The 24,916-nt window shown below is 36.3% G+C and overlaps 1 long non-coding RNA gene across 3 annotated transcripts in view; it reads right to left on the minus strand.

Annotated features, from left to right (window-relative positions):
* LOC147652902 (uncharacterized) overlaps positions 1-24,916 on the minus strand; it is a 54,019-nt gene that overhangs the window by 10,326 nt on the left and 18,777 nt on the right. For 2 of the 3 annotated variants that reach the window (XR_015287052.1, XR_015287051.1), the window contains 4 exons: positions 7,692-7,819; positions 5,384-5,479; positions 4,713-4,832; positions 4,505-4,605 (listed from right to left, as the gene is read on the minus strand). This is a non-coding gene — a long non-coding RNA (uncharacterized LOC147652902). Of the gene's footprint in view, positions 1-4,504; positions 4,606-4,712; positions 4,833-5,383; positions 5,742-7,691; positions 7,820-24,916 lie in introns of all 3 variants that reach the window. The other variant, XR_015287050.1, reaches the window with a different exon arrangement.

Raw genomic sequence — 24,916 nt, forward strand, 5'->3', positions numbered from 1 at the left:
TTGAAAAAATGTCTTCCCTCTTTGCTAAGCAAAAAAAAGGCAATATAAGACAAGAGACCAAACAAGTGACAAGTTCCATTTATACCCTTTATGCTTTCATTTAAGCCATCTTTGTCAAGCTTTGCACCTTTACCCACAGTCCCATCAGCCACATCACAGTTTGGTTTGGAAGGGACCTTTAAAGACCATTTAGTCCAACCCCTGCCCCTCCATGATGGTCAGGGACACCCTGGACTACACAGGGTCACCCAAAGCCTCATCCAGTGCTTCAAATGATGGAGCATCCCTGTATGCACAACCACATCAAGATGTTGCATTTTACAGATCCAAAACAGTTTGCAAGTGCTATAAATTGTTGCTGTAAAAACTCCAACTATTAGAGTATACAAAAGTTATATATAAATATATATATATATAAAAGTTACTATTTAATTCTACAAAAATATCTACAAGTTTAGTTATCAGTTTATTTCCCACTGTGGCTCCCTCACCCCTGGACTCCTGGAAACAGATATCCAGCCTCAAAGGCATCACTGACCATCTTCCCACAATCAACTTTCATACAAGAGAAATTGTTTAATTAGCAATTCTTTCCCCCACACTTTGGTGTCAGTCTCTATCTCCTGACATGACATTTCATTAAGAAATTTCCAGCCAACTACACTCCCATCTCAGTCATAGTAATACAGTGCACTTTCACACCTTGCTAAATTCTATACACAATCTTCGTCGCAATTACAGGGATTGCTTATGGAGAAGATTAATTTAAGTGGCTGGGATATTGAATCCTTTAACACAATTGAATGTGAGGAAACAAAGAATTAAAAGTACAATTAGATAGTCTCACGCATCTGAAACTGGCTGACAACTGTGTTTGGTAGGACATAATATATTGTAACCAACACTACTTATTTTCCAAACTGATTTTGTTTTGTCTATATTCATCATTTAAGCTCATCCACTCATTCTTTTATTCAGTAGAAAGGCAGAAGAGAGAATTAAAATCCCTTCTTAGCTCAAGGTCTGCAAAATTTGCTTTCAGATACAGATCTTGAACTAGATTTTCCTCTCTTCTGTTCACATAGTGCTGAGATGTCACTCTAGAGAAAGGATCTTGAAAACCTGGGACCTGTGTTCTTCATCTCTGCATTCAAAAGTTTAAGGCCTCTCAAACACTACAGAGCAGCAGCTTGCTTGGTGTTTGATACTTCGATGCAGAACTATTTAGTCTTTGGTGGAGCAATTCTGAAGCTTGCAGAGCAGGACAAACAGGCACGGAAAATCATTAGGCAGGTGTGAGAAATCTTGGGAAGATTTCTCCATGCTCATGTCAGAATGCAGGATCTCTACATTGCATACACCAATAACCTGGCAGTGAAAGCTCAAATGCATGAAACTTTTGTTTTATCCCAGAAGGGTTTTAGTGCAACTATATTCATCACTGCATCTCAATATCTTTCTGAGAGGTAACTGATGTAACTATAAATTACCACAGTTTATACTCTCTCTCATTTCTGGGAAGAGAACTCTCTGTGCAGCTAGATATTTTTAGTTTCCTTATTTGAACATATATGCTGGTTTGTATCTGTTACAGAAGAAAGATCAAGCAAATGCACTTGGCAGCTGGTCTGAAAAGTGATAAGACCATGGAAATTAATTTCAGTCCTACAGTACTCTAGGAAATAAAATTTCCAACCCATATTAACTTGAAGGTTAGTTCTTGATTATTTAGAATGCTTCTGTTACTGAAGAGGGCAGTTTTAATCAAGAAGTTTTAAACTTACAAGTTCATAACATCTTGAAAATAAGGCCAAAGCTGTGAATATAATATTCCTTCAAGATCTAAATAGAGACTACAAAACATTTGTAAAAAGACTGTAAGTTAGACAGGGACAAAGTAGCTTGCATGCCTCCAGAGCTGTGTTCCTTAATTTTGGAAGAAAGCTGGAGGTCTGACATGAGAAGTAGCATTGCACATTATGTGCAGCACCCAAGCCATCACTTCACATCCTGAAACACCTTAATCTCTCATCAGGCAGATGACTATAAATGAAGAATTATTCCTTATGGAATAATCTCCTAGAGGAGATGTGGTGGTGTCAGACCGTGTCAGTATATACTGCATATGCTTCTTTAAGAAACCCTTGAACCATGTGATTGTATTGATGTCCTGTCAGAGAGAAGAATGACATTTCTTGCCTATGAGAATGTCACACTGTCACCAAGAATGAGAAGAGACATCCACTCACCACCCATCAGTGAGTCCCTCACAGCAGTGGCCTGTGCTGCTCTCCAAGGCACACTCTGCCACAATGTTGACTTTGTAAAAGGTCTAGATAAAAATTTACATAAAGTAGATCAACTTCTCATTAATTTCTGGTATACTATGAGCTCTCTCTTCTAGTAATGTCAAATGAATTCTATTTGGCTAGAATCAGAGTACCTGGAGAAAAAAACAATTTTGCAGTCTTGCATCCAGAAGGAACAACAGAAGTCTTCCATGCAAACCTCACTGTGCTACTTTTAATTATTAGTAGTTCAAATTGCTCATAACTCTTTTACTGACCAAATATTTCAAAAGTACCACTCCAAGGGTCTTCATCAGAAGATCTGCAGGAATCACTGCACAAAATTGCTGCTGTTGGAATCTGCTTTCATTGCTGGGAAACCTTAGTATTTCATGCTTTCCTTACTTCTGGAGCATCACAATACCTGCTGTCCTATTTTCTTTGCACTGCAGCTTCCTCACCTCCGCCTCAAGATGACTCCTGAACTCTGCATGGTATTGCTCATTCCTCCTTGATCCTTCATAGGTGTTAGCTACACTGTCAGGAAAGGAAAGCTCCTAAGCCCATCACACTGCCTAGATTATCCCCTCAGAACTGGATGAAACTTTGGTTCACCTTTTTAATATGGGAGCCTGTATGGAAGGGACTTGGGACCAATTGCCTCATATCCTTTCCTTCCACAGCATTAGCATCTCCACCAAAGTACTTGGAACTGTTCCACCACTTAATATTAGACACTGAATAGCCAGCTGATATTGTCCTGTCTTCAGAAAACAAAGGACACAAACCAAAAAATCCACTTTTCTGAACAGCAAATTCAAAACAAACTTTAAAAGAGACAATCCTGTTGTTCTCTATAAAACAAATACTAGGAGATGCTTGTTTTACTAAAAACCAAAATATTTTCCTCCACAGTCTGAAGAGAGATTGCAGCAACTTTACTAAACCATATCTGGAGTATGGTTAGAACTACAGCAATGCCAAAAAAATCCTGTTAGAGATGCTCTGTCTCTAAAAGCAAGTAGGTAACAAAAAAAGTCTCTTTTCAAAAAAATTCTTAAAACAAGTAGACTTAAAGAAAAATAAAACAGTGGTCCACAACATAACTATAATATTTTCATATGTAGAGAACCAAGAACGCAAATTACAGCTTAGGTGTTTTATTATAAACACCATAGTTTTTATGTTTTGATTTATTGTATACAAATGAATTTTAAACCAGATAAAATATAATAATTATGGAATCTGCATATGGGGAAAACACATGAGAACCAGGGCCCAAATAACACTTATCTTGCTTTGGTTGCTGGTATTATTTCTTCAGAAGTAGTTCAAAGACTGCCTCCAGAATATAAAGACCCTGCAACCTTTTCTTGAATGTTTGAATTATAGCTCTCCCTACACATAATTAGATTCGAAAACATAAAAGTATTTTGCTTGAATAAATAACATCAGAGTTCAAGACTTCAAGATGAGTATATTTGCAATTATATCAAAAGCAAATAAAAAATTGTTCCCTGTAAAATCAAGTCTTAAAATAGACCAAAGTACAACATGTGCCTTTGTTTTATCCGAGTGTTGCGTATCTGGACTGAGATTGTTAGCTTCCCTGTGTCAAGATCTAGATGAAAATTATCTGCATAAAGGGAGTAAAATGTCAAATTCTGAATATCTGACAATTCTACAACAGATGGCCTCAAATATTAGTGATTCAGTTGTTGCTGGCATTGGGTCAGTTCTTTACTTGTTAATTAAGGACCTGAATTTTGAACTATTATTTTGCTATAAAATGCCCACTGGGCAAAAAAAAAAAAAAAAAAATTTAGAAAATGCATAGCTAAAGATTTTAGAAAGCTTGCTCTCTGTTTGTGCAAGAATTTCCATTCTGGCTGATTAACAAAATTCCAGGTTGGGGAAAAAAAGCTTCTCTCCCAGTTGTTTTAATAAGATCCAGATCTTGCTTTTAGTAAACACTGGCAGTATGCAGGTGCAGAAATGCTCAACCCTATCCATTTCACCTCATGTGAGGACGTATTTTATAGTTTAAGATGCTCAGATAGCAAATGTTCAGCCTCTTCTGCCAGAGGGCAGCCTGGCTTTGGAAAGCAAGACACAGGAGAGGTGATAGGAGGCTGTTACATTTGCTCTGCAAAGGAATATCCAGAATCAGTCCTCCTCCACCACCACAAATTGGAGCTTGACAGAATCTCACTCACCATTTGTATCAGAAAGCTGAGTTTGTCCCTCTCCTTCAGACAGGACCTGCCTCTGCTTGTGTGTCTCGCTGAATCTCCCCATCTCCTCTTCCCTCTTGCAGCTGAAAACAAAACATCTAATCTTGTCTAATTTTCAAGTCCACCACAAATTGCCCCAAGGTGCTGGGGGCAGCTTTTGCACCCAGAGAAATGCCCCTGTCACACTCACCCACATCCTTGGTGATGAGACTCTGGCCAGCAGTTAATACTTGGAGCAACTCCCCAAAGAACTTGAAACTAAAGCTCCTTCCCTCCTGAAGCATCAGTTTGTTATCTGATGCTTTGAAATCTATATGCAAGAGCACATACGGGTTGGCAATTATACAGTTTGGTATTTATAAACTCTGAAAATATTACCATATGTTAGAAAGCAAAAACGATATACCATTAAATAAACTTTCCCTTCTCATTAGATACATATTCCCTGCAAAAATACAATTAGGCAGTAATCAGCCTTGACAATACATATTTAAATGTAAGATAAAATTACTTTTTTTAATAGAAAGAAATGAAATTTTGCAAGAGTATGCAATTTTCAAGTATTCCTATGCAATGACAGATTTTGCAGTAGCCAGAAGATGCATTTGAAAAAAATGGAAATATTAAGCTTGGAAATCTAACTTTTATAATTTCTTTACTTTACAACTACCCAAACACTGCTCTGAAATACCATGGAACATTGATATGCTTTTAAATAGTAGCAATATTGTTGACTTCTGTACAAGGCAAACATAGCAACTTCAGACCTTTTAAACTAAGCCTTGACAAATATTTCACATCATTTGTAAGTTACACTTTAAAAAATGTTTTATTTAAATGGCCAGTAAGTACAACAATCACCTTTTAAGAATGCACTCTTTTGAAAGAAATCCTTCTTGACACATTTCATCTTGGTTTCCATCCATGTAGAAGCAATTATCTAATGTTTAACATAAGCTGCGGATGCAGATCTGGAAGTTACATTGGTCAGACTTGGCACTGGATAAAATTGCTGTTTCTTTGCTTTTTGTTTGATGTTAGATGGACATTTCTAACTGGCTCTGCTTGCCCCAGAGGACACAGCTGGAGAAGTGCACAGCACAAATACAACAGGCCTAGAAAGCAGCAAAGCATCTGCCACTGTTCCCAAAGTGAATCACTTGACCCATTCTAACTCTTAATTCTCTATTGCTTATTAAAAATAGCAAATTTGACAACCCTGAAAAAAAAAAAAACCAACAGAAAATTAAGAATCATTAAAACATCCTATAATCCTGAGAACAAATGGCTGCCTATGAGTGAGCAAATTTTGATCACAGGGGTTGGGATACTTTTTACTGCAGATCCCAAGGACTGAAAGAACAATGCCATAAATTAATAATAGTAAGTCTATAAAGGTTGAATTGATACTGACATCTTGGATATTATTACAGTAAATGACAGATTAATGGACAAAGGCAAGAGATCCCAAAAGTCGTCCTAGATATTTAATTACTAGGAAGTAACCAATAATCATATTAATTAGCACAGCTAAAAATCCCATTGAGCAGTAAATTATTTCAAAGGAAATTTTGGCTATAACAATGACAAGTTAAGTAGTAACTTAGGCCAATGCCAGCACAGAATAAATGATTTAATGATACCCATAGAAAGTTTTATTTTACTGAGATCAATATCTGACCCCTATTATACACTAAAAGCCATGCCTAAAACCAATTATAAGAACTATTGTTGGTACTCTCAATTACAAAGAAATTTCCTTCTCGATTGTCATTCCATCAAAATTAAATACATAATATGGAACTCAGTGCATCTTTCTGGCATCTCAGGAGCAGTAGGAGCTATTGATATTTAAACATTTTATTTTAAAAAACCCTCCAAATCTTCAGTACTGGATTATAAAAATATCCTGGATTATAAAAAAAAAAAAAAATCAAAGCATTTCGCACCAATATATATTTCTAAACACAACATATTTTTATGATTTCTAAGTGAATCATGGAATGGGGTTGAAAAGGACTGAAAAGGACCTTAAAAATCATCTCATTTCAACCCTCTACCATGAGCAAGGAGACATTCCACCAGACCAGGTTTCTCAGGACCCTGTCCAACCTGGCCTTGAACATTTCCAGGGATGTGGCATCCACAGCTTCTCTGGACACCCTGTGCCAGTGCCTTACCATCCTCACAGTACAGAATTTCTTCCTAATATTGAACCTAAATTTCCCTGCTTTCAGTTGGAACCCATTACTCCTTGTTCTATCACTACAGTTCCTGATCAATGAACATGAATACCAAAACTGATTTATCGCTTCACAGGAAAACTTAGGGGAAAAAAAAAAGGTTGTGAACTTCAGATTTTACATTATTAAAATTATATTTTTAAAATATAATCCCTTTCAAATTTGACTTTCATCAAATCCAACAAGTACTTCATGCAAAATAAAGGGGTTTGTGATAAGATGAACCTTTCTAAACTAAAGGTGTATTTTGAGTCTCTACCATTATGAAACAAAGGAAAAATTTCTTCACTTAAAGGGTGGTCAAGCACTGAACAGGCTCCCAGATGGAATCACCATCCCTGGAAGTGTTCAAAAGACATGTGGCTGTGGCACCTGGGACATTAATGGTGAACGTGGCTATACTGGGTTAATGGTTGGACTCAATGGTCTTAGACGTCTTTTACAACCTTAATGATTCTACAGTTTGATTTTTAGATGTAATACTTTTATACTTATAAAACCTATATGTCCTCTGTAAATCCTATTTGGCATTAAAAGATATGTATTCCAGTTTTGCACACTGTCTCTGCTCTGGTTGCATCTTGCTGGTGCACAAATTCTGCTTGTGAATGATACCAGGCAGCAACAAGGATAATTGTCACATATCAATCAAACATCACAGAAAAAGGCAGGTAAACTGACAAAATAGGACCTGAATGATGAAACACTCAATTAAAATCAAGAACTAATGGAAGTAAGCTTCTTGACTAACTTGACTTCCCTTATGTTTGTCATGGTCTAAAAGCAGGCTGTTATTGAGTTGTTCTAAAATAATCTGGTTTTATATTTATTTTATATATATGTGTACATACCAGTCTAAATCTTCAAGTATCTTAATAAAAAATTTCCTGCTGTGCTGATGCAATAGGTACTTTAAAAAAACTTACTGGCTATTTAGATCCAGAGTCATTCTAATTTTGATGTTAGCCCAGTTGACTCATACGTTCATTCAAACATATTCATGTTTCCAGAGTTATACCTGCTACTCACGAGAGACAGGATGGAGAAGAAAAATCTAAAAACAAAAGCAAATAACAAATACCTTCTTTTCAAATCCATATTCAATATGTAGTACTTACACTATTGTTTTCCTTCAGTGAGTAATTCCCTTAAAAGCTTAATTTTTTAGCCAGGTTTTTTTCAGGAAAAGAAATATAGCTTCCAGAAATTATTTGAGGAACAACTATTAATCTTTTTAGTACTGGAAAGTGTAGTTATAAACTAGACATTAACCTGAAAATGCACTGGACAATCACTATGGAAATAAGTGAGCATTTAAGGTAGCACATCCGTTAATAAAAAAATGCAAATAATGACTACAGAATTAATGGGAAAGTTCTCCAGTTCCATTAGAAAATTGAAATTTAAACCAAAGGTAAACTTATAATGAATTTTAGAAAAAGGCTTTCCTGAAGTAAGATCATTAATTGCTTTCAAGATTTTTAAACAGACAAAAAAAAAAAAGCCTCCATATAAAAAATAACTAAAAATCCTGTTATCAAAAGCAATGTACAGTAATTCATTTAGACAGTTCTCACTCTAATATCCCTTTTTGATTACTGAGGTTAAAAAAACGGGATCATGAAATAAAGACTAATTTCTCAGAAGTTTTTAAAGCTGAAAGTGGACACTAAAGATTAACTACAAAGACAAGAAATTTAGGCCCTACAACGATGAGAAATTTAGACCATCTGTATTACATCAAGTATTACTTTATGCATTATTCTTGGCTTTTCATCAAACTTTGACCCTTATAAACATCCTTTTTTGTTTAAAGCTTTAAAGACTACAGCTGCTCCTATTACTGGGTTTGGAAATCACTGCTCAGAACCTGTAGAATGGAACATATCTGAAAAGACTCTGCAAAACTAATATTTACCAAAAAAAGGTAATAACTAAAGTAAACTTTCAACATTCTGAAGATGAAAATAGCAAGAACAAATAATCAGGATAAACACAACTAGCTTATGAAAACTTCAGGAATAAACTATGAAATATGGAAAAATTAAAGATTATATATTGGGTATAAGTGAATATTGAAATATAAGGCACAGAAGGCTTTTCTTCTCTGAAAATGAAAAGAAGGATCTGTTTACTGGATTTGAATTTATCATACCTGCTGCTTACTCTGAAAGTTAAATTAGAATGAACCATTCACAATTCCAAAATAACTTGGCATAACCAGTTATAAAATAACAGTAAGAAAATGCTGGCATTCATTTAATTAATCTATTCCAACACTTTTGCTGAAGTAGTAGAACAAAGTTATACAAATGTCTATGTTCTACAAACAGCAATAAAATACACTGTATAGATTCTAAATAAGCACATGAATCAGAAAATGGAAAGGAATTTCTATAGCTAGAAACCAGCAGCCTCTCCTCCTCCACACATTTTATGTTTTAATTCTCCAATATATAATGACAAATGTACAAGAGAGCATCTCTCATGGTTTTAAGACCTAAAATAAGCTTGGCAATCAATTTCTATCTGGAGCCATCTTATTGCAGTCCTTACAATAAAAATTATAGCAAACAGAATCAGAAGCAGAGCAGCTTTATAGCTCTGAGGCTGCACCTGAGATAACCAGGGAGGAAATGTAAGAATTAATAAGCAGATTAAACATGCAGAATGGCTCAAAACCTTGCTCTGTGACACACTGCTGCCATTCCCACAAAAGAGAACCAAGTTTTTAGCTATCAAACCATTGCCCATCTGTTGCTAAGGTGGGCCCAAAGGTCTGCTGGCCAACCCAAGGCTGCAGGGCTCCAGTGCACAGCCCAGAAAAATGTCATTTTATACAACCACAGCTGGCTTAGGCAATGTCTAGAACTACACCCTCAGCAGTCTGGCAGCTACAGGGAAAACTCAGGAAAGCCATCCAAGCAATTTGCTTTTATGTCATAAAATAACCTATGGAGTTTTGTATGCCCAAAGTGAACAATCACTTCAGGTCCTATCTGTCTTCCCAAGAGGCATGGAACACTTCTGGAATTCTTCATTTTTGACATTTATTTATCTTCAAATCTCAAGTACATTTGTACAGCTCCAAATACAATCTACCCGAAGTTCTTAGGGTACTCCTGTGGGAATGTTCCAATGAAATTCAGAAGTCTACCGTCACAGAATCATGGAAAATTTGGATTTAAAAATCATCTCCTTCCAACCCTCCTGCTGTGGGCAGGGACACCTTCCACCACACCAGGTTGTCCAGAGCCCCATCCAACCTGACCTTCCAGGGATGGAGCAGCCACAGCTTCTCTGGATAACCCGTGCCAGGACCCCAGCACCCTGTGGGTGAAGAACCTTTCTAATACCCAAACTAAACCCTTCCTGCCACAACTTCAGGCCATTTCCTCTTAGCATCTGTATCTCAATACACGTGTCTGTGTACCTGCATCTCACTCCTGGCAAGAGGTTAGGAAAAGGTAAGATCTGAGGTTTCCAGACCCCCAGCACAGACCCATAAGGCCTGGTCCTGTGTTTATAGCAAACAACAGCTTCAATAACAATACGCCACTGGTATGATTTCTTGGAAAATTTGTGCAATGTCTTCTACCAAAGAAGACAAAAAAGAAGACAAATGTCTTGCTGCCAAAACTTTAATGCAGCTGAACATCTGCAGCCTCAAAATGAAGATGCAAATGTGGAGAGGTCACTGGGCAAACCACAAAGTCTTCCAGAAACACCACAAGGACTTCTCTTCCCAGAGACCAAAATTCTAATTCAAAAAAAAGGTATTCCCACCTTTGGGACAAAAAACAAATCAAAAACTCCACCTTAAACACCATCAAGCTCTAATTACTTACAGTACTACTTCTAGTTTTCAGGACTAAAATCTACATAAAACCTCACAAAATCTCAGAGGAAAAACAGTTTTATTCATTTATGAAAAATCACAATTCAGAGGACCGCCCTCCTTTCTTCTACCAGCAATGAGGCAGAATTGCACTCTAGAAACGTTCAGCAGAGTGGATTTTCAGGTGATCTCACATTTATTACACAGGCTTAAAGCAGAGCACCATACCTAAGAAAAATGAGATTCAAGTGATTCTGCCTGTATGCTTCTGATTCAGAATAATTTACAGTCAATTTGCTTTCCAACTGTTTTAAAGTTTTTCATCTGAAGAAGAAATCAGAGGGGAAAAAGGACTCAAAAAAGACATGAGTACAGGCACCACAGGACTCCCTGGTTTCACACCAGCCAGCAAAAAGAGCTCTGAAGAATGTGACAGCCAGTCCTCTGATCTGTGATTCCTTAATGTCTCCTCCCAAAGCCCTTCAGTTTCAAGTAACAAGGTAAAGATGACACCTTTTCCCCAGTCCTTGAGTCTAACGCTAAAGTATTTCAGCAGACTAATACAAATGAAAATTAAATCAGTCCCTTTGTAAAGACCTAAGAACTCAAACGTATAATAAAAAATAAACATTGTATCAGTATCTACTAGCATCAATTTAATCTTATTTGAACTGTGAAAAGTCAAATATTAAGTTTTTACTTCTTTGCTTTAAATGCTTCTCCATAAGAGCAAAGACATTTTATTTATATAATTACCCCTGGAGAGAGAGTTCAAGTAATTTTTTTAAAGATGAAGTAAAACACTGAGATTCAGATGCCTATATAAGATGCATTAAAAACCCTTAAAGAAGCATTTCTGTTCAAATATTAGTGTGATAATACTCAAACTGTCGACAGGGGAAACTGAATCTGCAAGGCATGAAAAACTTTGGAGGTCACCAGTTTAAAAATCTCAGTTTGATTATTCTGCAATGATTAGAACTTTGCTTCCCCACAGCATAAATTGTCTCAGTGTACAAAAAGAAAAAAAAGTGAGTAAAGCAGTAAAAAAAGGCCCTTACAGTTTAATATTGATTCTCTTAGAGCTGTTCCAAAGGCCAGTGTTTCTTCTTGAAGACAAAATATAGACTGTCTTCTCTTCTAGCGACAGCCACACTAACTCAGCTGTCTTCTATTGAAAAACATGTCAGACTTGTGCCTAATAGAACAGGGCTTTTTCCCCCAGAAAATACTTCAGAAATGTATTTGTAATATTTTCAGTGACTTTTTTCCCTCCTTTTCAGAAAAAAAAGGTTAGCCACATTTCATTTTTACATTTTGTTATATCTTCCTTCCCCTCAGTACCGTTACAAAAAATTGAAAGCATCACTTGTAACTGTGAAACACTAAAATTGGATTTTCTTCATTACTTCCCATTTAAAGTACAGTGTAGTAACACTGAATATTGCTCACAACTGCACTGCACTCCAAAAATGCCTGCAGTACTTCCTTTTTGTCAAAGTAAACTGCACCTCTACATTAACGGATGTTTCTCTTAATTAAAAAAAAACAAAACAAGCCTCAGCTATAACAGTTACCGATTCAAGCATTTCTAGCACATTCATTGTGTCCTCCTCTTCCACATAAAATTTATATTTGGTGTGTACTGCAAGAAAACAAGGCATTGCAGGGCTATTCTCAAATAGCAAAGGCCTTTAAAAGTAAAGTTTAACTTCTGTGACTTGTTCAATAAACTCCAATTTAAGTCACTTGGTAAGAATGGATTACTCCCAGGAGAGAATGCTGCACATATTAAGTCATTACACTTTTCAGGGAAAGTGACATATTCCTGTATTTAGAAAATTTATAGAACAGTGCAGTTAGTAAAAACTGATTATAGCTGTACATCATTGATAAAAACATTAATGGATTAATAACATATATTTCATACAAACACAATTTCTGATGGTTAAAAAAAAAAAAATTCAATTCTGGAGACATGTAGTTGTGTATATGCACCCAATAAACTACAACCAATCTGAAGTAAAAAGTAATTTAATCCGCATATTTCTGTTCTAGGCATCAATTCCTTAAGTATTTATTAGAATCATTCAAGTATTTTTCTCTCCCATAGTTAGAGCACACTAAATCGTTAAATTCAAAAGAAAAAAAATTACCAAAGATGTTTTCAGACACCCTTTGCATCCAGAAATTCCAGCCAAGATGACTTTAGACTTGTTCTTATTGTACCACCCGGAGACATGAAAGACCTGTTAAGTCATCTTAATAGAGAACTTGTCCCTGGGGTGTCTTCTGCAAGTGATACATTTCATTGACTCTGATAGTAAAAGGGTCATACGCAGAAGCAACAAATATGCAATGTAGCACTGAATGTACATTCTGGATTTATTAGAGAAAATTGAAAGCATTGCAGCACCAAAACCTAATACACTATTAAATACAGCATAAAACACAATAAATACCTTACTTTTATTATATATTTTACGAATATTTCAAGCCACAGTACATTAAGCTATTTTATACCCAGCATGGGGCTCTGCAGGTGATACATGAGAGCTCCTTCTTATTTCTCCTCCTCAGAATGTTCTTATTTATATTTCATATGCAGTTTGTCACAATTTAATTTAAATAACTGTTAAATAACTGTTAATCTGGTCCTAAACCCATTATATGCTTTTAGATCACATTCAAGAAGTACAGTACTTAGAACATCTAAGTTGTTTTTCTGCATACACACTTAAAAATATACAGATTTTAAGACAGTAGCCAGTACATATCATTTGAAAAGTGTAATAACATTTGTAAAATGCAAGAGATTCAGTGTTCAGTATGAGGAGCAAAGACTGATGTTGAGAAATGTTTCTTTTTTGTAAGTTGATAGGATAAACACACCCCTGGAACATTCCGTCCATGGCAGGAGACTAAAAAAAAAATAATGCCAAATTAGTTGTTCAGTGCTGACAGACTGAATGGGACTTTGCCCAAAGAAACCTCACATGCATTAGAAAAATTCCATGAAAAAAAACAAGCTTAGTATTACATCTTCTTTGTGAAGAATGCACCTCCATCTTCTAAAGAGAAACTCTGTCCAGTAAAAGCACTCACACAATGATGAACAAATGAAGCCACCTATAAATGCAACTCTGGAAACACAATATAAAAGGCTACCAAGAAGTGAACGTGCAAATCATCCAAATATCTGTTAGTCTGAAACCTCTTGAAAGTAACTGAAGTAAAAAAAGTAAATGAGTAGCATGAACAATAATTTTTAATGCATATTCAAACACTGACTTTTCCCATATTCAACAGCTGACTTGATTCACAAGCTGAAGGCTTGGGATTCACAAATTTAACCTAACAACAATGAAACAGAATAAAACAAAGCAAAATCAGATCAAACAGACTAGGAATAAAGGAGAAACAACCACAACTCAAGCTGCCACTGGACTGCTGCATCCTTGGGAGCTTTTTTTTTACTTCTCAGAGATATTAGATTGTGTCATGACCAAGTGGTGCAGCTTTATTGAGTTTAAAATAGCAGACAAAGATTAATGCAATACAGCAGCCTTTATGAACTTACCAGCAGTGTAAGGGCTGGAACTGGAAATTCAAGAGACAAACATAACCACAAGGATGCCCATGCATCAACTGCTGCATCCAGGAGGTTTTCACACAGACATTGTTTTGTTTGGTTTGGGGTTTTTTATACCACACATGCTTTTAACTGAACTGCAACATTTAGTATAGTTCAAGGAACTGGACTTACTCAATTCTGTTTATTTTATTTTTTCTCTGTTCATTCTGAAGCACAATACTTGCCATTTCTAGATCCATGACTTACAAAAGCTTTAGATCTTTGCCGTTTGATTAAGCTTTTTGCTGATGGCATTTATACAGGATGGGTACAACAGACAAGTTGTGCAGAAAAAAAAAGAAGAGGCTTTAAAAAAAAAAACTAAATCAGTAAACTTTCAAGACTTTGAATCACTGACACCTCACCTTTCTCTTATAAGGCAGAAAAACGGTCACCAAAATAAGATGGATCATACAAATGCCCCCAAAATTAAGCGCCTGCCCATGATTCATCAAAATAAATCTTCCATGTAACTATGTGGAAAATACCATCCTGATGACTTCTGTTAGCTATTGCTACATCTTGTGCTTCAAAAGTATTCATAAACTATTCAAAAAACCCTCATGTGGGAAAATGTCGCTGATTTTCAGAACATTAATACTAGGTTCCTATATATCTAAGTCAATTGATTTGATTCTTTACCAGCTATATAGACAAACACAAAAATAAATTATTTTGTGAACATTCTGCAGTTCCTCTGAGAGCAGCTGTTACTGTAAACATGTTTCGCTAGAGGCAAACTCTGTTCTTTCCCTTTTCATGTAATTCCTGCCTTCCTCTAATTTTCAAGGTTGCTTTAGTGGGAATAAAACAATAGGCAGCCAAGCCAGATAGCACTATAGTTTAAGTTTTACAAAAATGTTTCCCCATAGCACTGTAGTTTAAGTTTTACAAAAATGCTTCCCTACACAGTAATACATATTTTATACACACAAATCTTCTTCCAGCTCCTGAGAATGCAAAGTTTGAGTCAATTTCTGGGTTTGTTGTGGGTTTTTTTTTCAGGGAAAGCTTTTACAAACCATCACAAACTGCACCACTATAGTGGTGTAGGTACTGAAGCTACTCAATACTAATATGCCTTTTTTCTGCCTGAGAATTTAGAATTATTGTATGAATTCTGCTTCAGTTACAGTTTAGTTCATGTAAATATTTTATTATCAAAACAAAGAAGAGAAGTTGTAGTTGATTTTTCTAAATTCCCCTAGAAAATCAAGCAAAAAACTTGTACTGAAGGGGAACTGGTGCAAGAAGGAATTTAATATGGCAGAGATCTTAGATACACACACTGATTATTTTAGCATTCCTTATATTGGATTTCCTAAGACTGGATGTGGCACTCAATGCCATGGTTTAGTTGGGTCATTAGGGAATGGGTTGGACTCAATCTTAAAAGTCTCTTCCAACTTTGTGATTCTGTGACATGAAATCATCTCACACAGAGGCACAAAAACACACCAAGAAGGTATTTATGCACCACAAACATGGACTGACCACAGACACATCATGCTTCACCAGCCCAGATGCAAAAGACCACGGGAAGGACAAAGCCTCACATCTCTTGGCAGTCTGAGCTGGAGGAGAGGGAGCAGGAGCTGCACCAAGGGGTCACACAGGCTGTAAACTGGCTGCACCACTCAGCCCAAAGAGATTAAATCAGTGCCTTGGCTGGTGGCATATAAACCAAGCAATTATTAATGTCTGAAATCATTTTCAGCAAATGATTTTTTTTCAGAGGAAACAGAATACATCTACAGCAAATCCAGTACAGTATCCAGCTGGCAAAGGGGAGGATTGATATAATAGAGAGATTCAGCCCAAGGGAACCTTGATAAACTAGGGGGCTGGGCCAGCAGAAGGGTACCAATAAGGAGTAGAAAATTGCACACCTGGACCACACCTCAGTACAGACAGGGAACAGGCTGCAGCCCTGCTGGAAGGGTCCTGAAGGAGTCAGCTTGGGGAAAAAAACTATGACAGAGCCAAACTTATCTCAGCAGCAGAGAGAACAACAGAGCTCAAAAGCAAAGTTGCAGCTTGAAGAGGTTCACACTGGTCTTAGACCTTTTCCTAGGGCACTGGCAGTGCAGCAGAGGAATAAGTTGTCCAAAGAGATGATAGAAGCTATACCCTGGAGATCTCCAAAATGACGCAGACAAAGCCAGAGCCAGCACAACCTCGTGTTGTCAAGAGCTCTGCTCTGATGGGGAGCAATATGGACAAGATATCCTGGCGAAGTCCCATAAACCCCACAGGTTTGTGATTCTAATCTGCAGGAACCCTTTACAAAAATTCTTCCATATCTTATTTTCCCTCAGCCAGGTTCTCTGTATTAGCCAAGAGAAGTAAATTTTCACATCTAATTTATCTAGAGTATTTTCTCATGCAAGTACAATCAACCTCTGCTAAAACTAAATTTGTTAACTATTTCAAGGTTAACTATTACAAGCCTCCAGGTTTCAGCTGTTAAGTAACTGGTCTAACTAATCCAAACCAATATTGCAGCTGGGTGAAAAGAACGTCTGTGATAGTTGCTATGCCCAAGCAAAAAAAGGAGCTGCAAATTTTCCACATCCTCCCCTAAAGCTTCTGTCTGTGAGAAATGTTCAGCATTAACTGAAAGGCTGACCTTAAACTAATTGATTTATTGGCTCGTGGCATAGCAAAATATCTCAGTCTCCTGAGGACAAACCTTGGCTGCAGGGTTGGGTTGTTTTTTTTTTTTTCATTTTAGCCGAACATTAGTATGTATCTGTCTGGTAGGAAAGACAAAATTAAGTCTTGGTCACAGTAGGCATTATCAACATTGCATTTGTGACACTGGAGCCAATTTTAGCTTCAGGCTTCTTCAGGTGCTCACATTCAAGCAAGGTCTAAACAACACTGATACCAAGGTTTGTAATTCTAGGTAACTAAAAATCTAGTCCCAGCTACAGCAGACATTTCCATTATTTCATTCTGTGGGTTTTTCTGATCTGAAAATACATTCCCTTCTCATAGCCTCTACCGTGCTACCGTAAAGCTGGCTTAACTTTTGAATATTTCATCCATTTTTGCGTCCCACTTCTCCACTACACTGAACACAAATTATTAATCTGCACTCTGAAGACTTTGTAAAATTTCCCAATGACAACTACTGCCTCTCACTCAACAGAAAGGAATTAAATTATGTTTTCCCAAACCTATGAAGCCAGACTCCACCAAAACACCTGTGGCATTTTCAAGCAAGCACCCCTGAGCTTTCTGCTGTGAGATGTCTCCCTCACACTTCAGACAAGTTCCCATACAAACATCAGCAAATTCATTTAGCTACAGTGGTTCATAACTTTGTACCAATTCTAACAAACTCTAGGGCACCTCAAATGCCCAAGCAGGCACCCTCAGAGATCAGCTATTAAAGCAGATGCTCCACAAGAAAAACTATAAAGATTTAGCACCATCCATGCTTTTTATAGCGCATTCCAAAAATGTTTTACTTTATCTGAAGGATTAAAACCCACACCTCTCACCTACCAAAAGAGTTTATGGCAAAGCAAATCTAGAAAAGGATGTCTTCTACACATCTGGTCACATCTGAGGCACAGCACAGGGGAGAATTCAAAGCTAAAAGGGGTAGGACAGAAAGTACAGGAGACTATTCTATAAGAAGAAAGGACATCCAGCTGAGGCTCAGGTCTTGTTATCTGCTTTTGAATTAATTTCAACATTTAGTAGAAACCACTCAAGATATTAAAAAAACCCCAAATTTGGCAGTTCAACTTCCAAAGCAGGTTATTCAAGATGATTACACTGCTAAAGGTAAGGAGGCAGTGTTCATTTCCCAGCTTCCCAGCACACAATTGCTGTAAAGCCAGCATTCCTACTGCCTTATTCTCAGGCTGCAGAAATATTTCTCATAAAAGTATTCCACTAAGCTAGTAAACAAATACATGTTGCCACCTGCTAGAAAAGGGAAACAACTGTGCACAGCACACTGTTCAGAGAGCAGTGCAAATCTGCTTGTGCCATGTGTAGAAGCTGTAAATTACTTGTCTAACTTGGCAAAGAGAATATTAGGGAAACTTTACAAGTCACTGCACTTGTTTATGATGAGACATTAATTTATATCATTCCTGATTAGATCCATGTGAATACTTTTGATCTATAAATAAGACTCCCTGTTGAACTACATGAAGCTAATTCAAAACAAGACATTCTTTTGCTGGAATGTGAGCAGCTGTGCAAAAAATAATTGGGATTGCTAGTCAAGGACTTCTATTTCAAAGTATTCCCCATGTAAACATGTTTTTTGTTGTTCTACTCTACAATTCGTTATTGTATTTCTATTTACAGTATGATATTGTAATTCCTCGATGTCATTAAAGCGCTGAAGGCAGAGAACCTTTTTTCTCATTGCAGGGGAGCCCACCAGTGCTTCAGCCTCTCACAAATTATCTGTGTTATCACAGCCAGGATCAGAGCACAAAGCAATACAGTTTAAACCCACAGAATACAATTATAAAATAACCATCATATGACTATAAAGAGCTTGAAAAACAAACTCTTAAGTGTGCCCAATAATGACCCTTGAAGCAGCTCTTGGTATTTTCTCTTGGATCAGGTCTTTGGATGTACTTTATACCTAGCTTATAATCTCACTTTAACTTTCATTCCATTCCTGAAATGCAGCCATCTGTTATGCCTGAATTGCTGTATCAGTCTATCTGTTATGCTTTCCAGCAACATAAATTTCTTACTTTGTCAACTCTCAAACATGAATTACAGTTTCTCCAGTGAATAAAGTAAAAATTAAATTTAAACTCTCCGCATGATCAAACATCCTCCCACTGTCCAGATATGTGGGCTCTGAAAACACAGATTTGTCTTCAGAAGACTTTAGTAAAAACAGCATTGAGAATGAGCATTTGCTTTCCCTGGCTGTAATCCTCTCTTTATTACAATGTCCCTTGGTAGTCTCCAGTTACAGTAGTTACACACTATACAAAGTCAAGAGCAGAAATTAAGTTTTCTTTAAACTTACTGTTTGCAACAGGAAATGTGTTGAGTCAATTCTAAGTAGGAAGTTACAAATCTATTGATAGACCTGCAGTTGGTCAAAAATATTCTAGGCAGTTCAGCCCCCAAAAACACAGTTAGGGTCACTTTGCAAAGCAGTGGCTGGATTGGTTCCTGACAATTTCTTGTCCAGAGAACATTCAGAGGCTGGTAAAACATCCAGTGAGCAGCAATAGCTCTGATTATCGCTGACTTTCAAGTTACTGGAAATCCAAGGCCTGACATTTGCACATCAGCCAGGTCAGGGGATGAGCATCCCAGGCAGTGGTTACAGCCTTGAGCTTTGCTCACCCACCCCAAACAGAAAAGAGGCAGAAGCGCCAGGTTTAAGAGCGCAAGAATCAAAATTACAGTGAGGGAACAGAAAACGGGGGCTAAAAAAATGAGAATGAGAACAAAATTTGATTGTGGTTTTACTCTCTCTCCTACTTCATATCACAGTCTTGTCATCAACTACAAAATTCTGTAAAAAACTGCTTAAACTGATTTTTGGTAAGCAACCAAGAGATAGCTCCCTGATAATTCAACTTCTAGTTAAAATCACTTCACCACTGGTTATAGCAAAAATATTTAGTTATTTTAATTCTAGTTTTATACTGGTTAGTTTTTTGAAAGCTCTCATATTTAGCAGCTATATATTAGGGAAATAAAGGAATAAGGTGTTTAAAAACCCAATAAACACTTAATATTCAACCAAAGAAGCAGCAGTATTTTCCAAAACTTATATTAAAATCAATGCTAAACTTACTGACTAGTAAAAATACATGGTTAGTATATGCATCCCGAATTCTCTTTTTAAGGCTTGTTCTTAGTGCCTTATCAATTACATTTTAGTGCACAGAAAATTTAATTGACACAATTAAATCAGATTAAATTAACATGATTAAGGGTGCAAAATCAGGCATGTCAAAGTTAGGAAACACTAAAATTAGAAAGTAACTTGCTCTGCATTTTTCTAAATAGGAAGAAACCTTATGAGAGAAATCCCACCTTATTCCTCTAGAATTTGTTTATTTTACACTATTCAAATCCTGCTCACAAAAAAGAAAATTCTAATGTGCTTTCCTGTGGCATTTTCAACTGTAATACCTGAGTACTCATACATTCATTTATTTTCATAGAATATGTATTGTGGAGAAAGAATATTTTGCAATCTGAAAAATAATGAAACTAAGACATAAGAGGGTTAAGTTCAGAGGTATTAAATGACTCAAATAGCCAATATAAGATTGTTAGACCTGACTTGTCAAAGGGCATGATTCATACAATCAAACATCCAAGCCCTGTCTGAAAGCACATCACACCATTCCAAAGGTATGGTCAGTCCCTGCTGCTAAAAGAAGGTAATCTTCAAGTGTCTCCCTTCAATTCTCCCAGACAAGAGATCTCATTCTTCACTTCTACAGCTTGGTATTTGACTAACCAGCAAGTCAATACATCCCAAAGAATGAATATAATACTAAGATAACCACAAAATTACTGACTTCTGCTGACTTAGTGAGCTAAACTAGTTTGGCAAGCAGGAGATTTGATGTAAAGGAAGAAAAGTGACAGCTTCAGGAGGGGGAATGGGATTTTCCCTCTTGGAGGCAATTGTTTGTTGGATCAAGTTACACATTCATCCCGCTGAATGACTGGCTCAAGAACAGACTGCCAAAGCTAGCAACTACCCCAGAAAAATACCCAGCCATCAGAAATCTTTCTAGCAGTGCAAGAACAGAAGAAACATCTGTCTTGTTTCCCCAGAAAACAGCTTTTCTGATTTTAACTGATACCCACCACTGCTGTATCCTAAGGAACAGATCTATCCAGGAGAAGTACCCACTTCCTGAGAACCATGCACATTCCTCATAAGCAATGACTTCTCTTACTATAGTTTTGCACTGACCCATCTACAAGCCAGAGTGCTGGGCTGCCACAAACAGGCTGCACACAAACAAGAAATGACACCTCCAGCATACACCCAGAGTCAAGCAGAAACCCTGTTGACAACAGAATATATAGATAAATAAAAAAAGATGCCATCATAGTGAATAGCATATCCATCTACCACATTCTGAGGGCTTTATTCTGGAAACCTCATAACTTATTTTAGTATGCACTATGCATTCACTGAGCCCTCCAGCACCCTTTTTAAAATGGAAGGAATAAAAATTCTGTCACGCAGAACATTACTGATAGTGAAAAGTTTCATATTTGCCATAGTTGCTCTGCCACATGGGCAGTGACAATGATGGACAGAGACCACAAAACAAACAGATATAAATTGTCTCTGGGCAACAAGACCAGGCCTTAGGGCATCACTCCATAAATACTCCCAGCTATGCTGATGCAACTGTTCACAGGAATGCACAGTGCAACACAACGCTGAAACGTTTGCGTTTTTTAATCAAAGAAAAAACAAACAATCAAACAAAAGACCACAAAAATGTCAACCACCTTTTAAGCACAGTTTACGTCATTAGTAAAGTTTATACAGCTAAAAGGAATTAGACTTCAATAGAGGATAAGGGAGGAGGGAACATCAAACTGTATTTTCACATATGACACATCAGAAGAGTGTTTCATTTGTCCTGTCACCGTGTGTTTCATTTCCCCTGGTCTCAATTCAGCATGTGATGATCTCATTGGGAAGGGGAAGGGTTAAAGAACTGAATAATTCAATAGTCCAATTATTTTCATTTTCAACTCCTCTGTTCTTATTTTGACAGCAATGTCATTTTAATGGACTACAGGTTCATAGCCAGAAACTCCTTAACTGACTTTTTGAGGTTTCTATTTCTTTTTTGAGGTGATTATTTTCAAGTTTTGATGAAAACACTTGGGGCAAATTCCAATAAGCTAATAATCAGATAAAATTTCAAGTGCAATCTTCCCAAATTTCCAACAAGCATTGGAAAGCATGAATAACTGTCCTCCTTTTTCAAATGTTCTTCAGCTGGAGATACATGTCATTCTTCTTATCCTTTTCTGAGATGGAGAAAAACCATATTGTAAGGATTTTTAATGCTACATGCAATTTCATTTTAATGCCAATTTTTAAGTTGCCTTTATTTTTCATCTTTCCTTTATTTTTCTATTTGCAACATCCCACACTAGTATAAAATTAACACTTGGCTAATACATTTGATGGATTTGTTAGTCACAAACTGCATGTTCCAACAATATTAAAAATTACATTAATGAGAAAACTGCAAAGCTTCTTTTTAAATCAAATTGATCCTTTTTCATTTACTTTTTTTTTTTTTTAATAGAAAATCCCTGACTGAGCTATATTACAAACAAAAAATGTTTGTTTGAAATACTGGAAAGAATTCCATTCTGCTCTTTCCATCTCTTTGTTCCACCTCTGGTATTGCAAAGCAGATCAGCTCCAGTTCATGCCTGGGAATCAATAAACAGTATTCAAGTCTGTATAATTTTTGGCAGTTTGTTGTTGCTTTACTGGTTGTAATTAAAATAACAAGCAATCAAATAGTAACTTAAGTATTGCAAATAAAATTAATTGTGAAACACACAACTTGTTAGCCAGCTTTTACAGAACTAAACATCCAAGTGCTTTTCATATACTCTAGGTATTGCCAGAAAGCAGCAAGCGTACTGCAAAGCTTCAAAAGCTGGTTTATTTAACTTTTACATCCTGGTTGTGCTGAGCTGACTCCAACCAGCTCTCCCACAAGTCCCCACTGAAAGGTCAAAAGATCAGAGATTCTACAATTCTATTTCTCTTTTTCAAATACTTGAAGTTTATTTTATTAATTCCTTTTTAGCAAAAAATTGCAGTTGTCATATAGAAGTGTCACCATTCTAAATATTACAAAGCAAGAGAAAATTTCAAGATAAGTAAAAGCATTTTGTTAGCTTCCTCCTTTCCCCTTGTCTTTAAAAACAATTCTTAAGGGTTCCTAGTGTCAAATATTTACACACCACAAATACTTAAAACTACAAAAAAAGTTCCAGTATCCTATTTCAAATACTCCCAATTCGCTTAAAAACCCCACAAAAATATATTTATTAAAAGGTATTTTCAAGCTTGAATTTAAAGCACTTGGAAATTAGACAAATTTTGCTGCAGAAAGGAAAACTTAATAAATTTGAGAATCAGCATATTTGGTCCTGCAATTTTGCTATATGAATGTACACACTGAGAATGAAAAACAAGAAATGCAAATTTATGAGTAATGCTAGTAACACAATGAGATACTTATTTTAAATTACAATATGCAAGAACATTTACAAAACAGTTTGCAAATTCCTTTCCAACTCCTCTAGAATAAAATCTAAACCATATAAGCTATAATTTAACATTTAGATACTACATAGATATTCTTTGTTAATTTTTAGTATACTAGAGAGGTTCAGCTGAAGTATAAAAAGTAACAGAAAAAGCAAAGTGAACAACAGAGTAATGCCACCTACCTATGGTGGTTAAAATTAATATCAATTCTTTCTACAGGGGATATTTTCAGAAATCATTCTGATAGCCAAACATGACTCTTTGTGTGAGTCAAACTACTTCAAAAATAGCATGAGAATTTCTGCATAGATAGATATAATGTTATTTTCATTATTTATTTTCTAATTATTTTAATAAATATTACAAATTTATTACTACAGTACAGAGCCATTTTCTGGAACAGGCCCGAAAGCAATGTAAAATATAGTATAGAGGGCTCAATGAGAACTCCATTTTCAAGTAACAGGAGCACTCAAGGCAGTCTAGAGAACAATAGGACACACTCACCCTCAACAGAATACAAGATTAAAAGCCCAGATTCACTTCTGAACTTGACCAGACTCTTCCGGCACAGAAAACCCACATGATTCTAGGGGAAGATACCAGATATTCTACTAATTTATTTTTATAGTTTCTTGGCTAAGTGGTTCCACCTGTTTCAATATCCAGAAGCATACTTTCTTCTACAGACACTTGAAAGTAAGAAGGGGGGGCAAGAGAGAAGCTTTAGTAGCCTCTGTGGGCATAAATCAGATTTAATTTAGGAACAACCAAACAGATTGCAGTCCTTGCTAGACTAACATGGCACATTCCAACAGCCTTGCTCTTGATTTCAGAACCACATGAAGCACTGCCATATTTCCATGGGCTGGTTCAGCAGCACAGAGCAGACAGTTCCTAAATCATCCAAAAGGAAGTTTCAAGAACTTGATGCTGAGAAAGAGGCAGACAAAAAGAACCAGGTTTGAAAGTATAAAAATAATTCAGTCCTATGGTAAAGCTCAAGAATTTATCTGTCAATCAGCCATTGAAAACAGTCTGGGAAACAGTCTTTTTAAACCTTTGGATTAATGAACAGTTCAAATTGCACAGTCTAACAACATTTAAGTCTTTCCATATCAGAAGTTTGATTTTTTTCCCCCCTTAAAATAGCAAGGGAATGCAGTTCCATGCAGACACTACTAAAACAAATCAGCTGTAAAAGAAAAAAAAAAATTAAAAAAAAAATTAAGGTCCTTCGAGTACAAATTAGCAGTAGATTAAATCTTAAATAAAAAAAATACTGTCATTAGTGGGTGTGTGCTCTAATTAAAAATTCATTTGATCAATTTCATCATACTATTTCTCTAGGTGGAACTCTCAAGATCCAGATTAATTAAATCTCACT

Source organism: Cyanistes caeruleus, chromosome 5 (genome assembly GCF_971803275.1).
Source record: "Cyanistes caeruleus chromosome 5, bCyaCae1.hap1.1, whole genome shotgun sequence".
NCBI classification, from domain to species: domain Eukaryota; kingdom Metazoa; phylum Chordata; class Aves; order Passeriformes; family Paridae; genus Cyanistes; species Cyanistes caeruleus.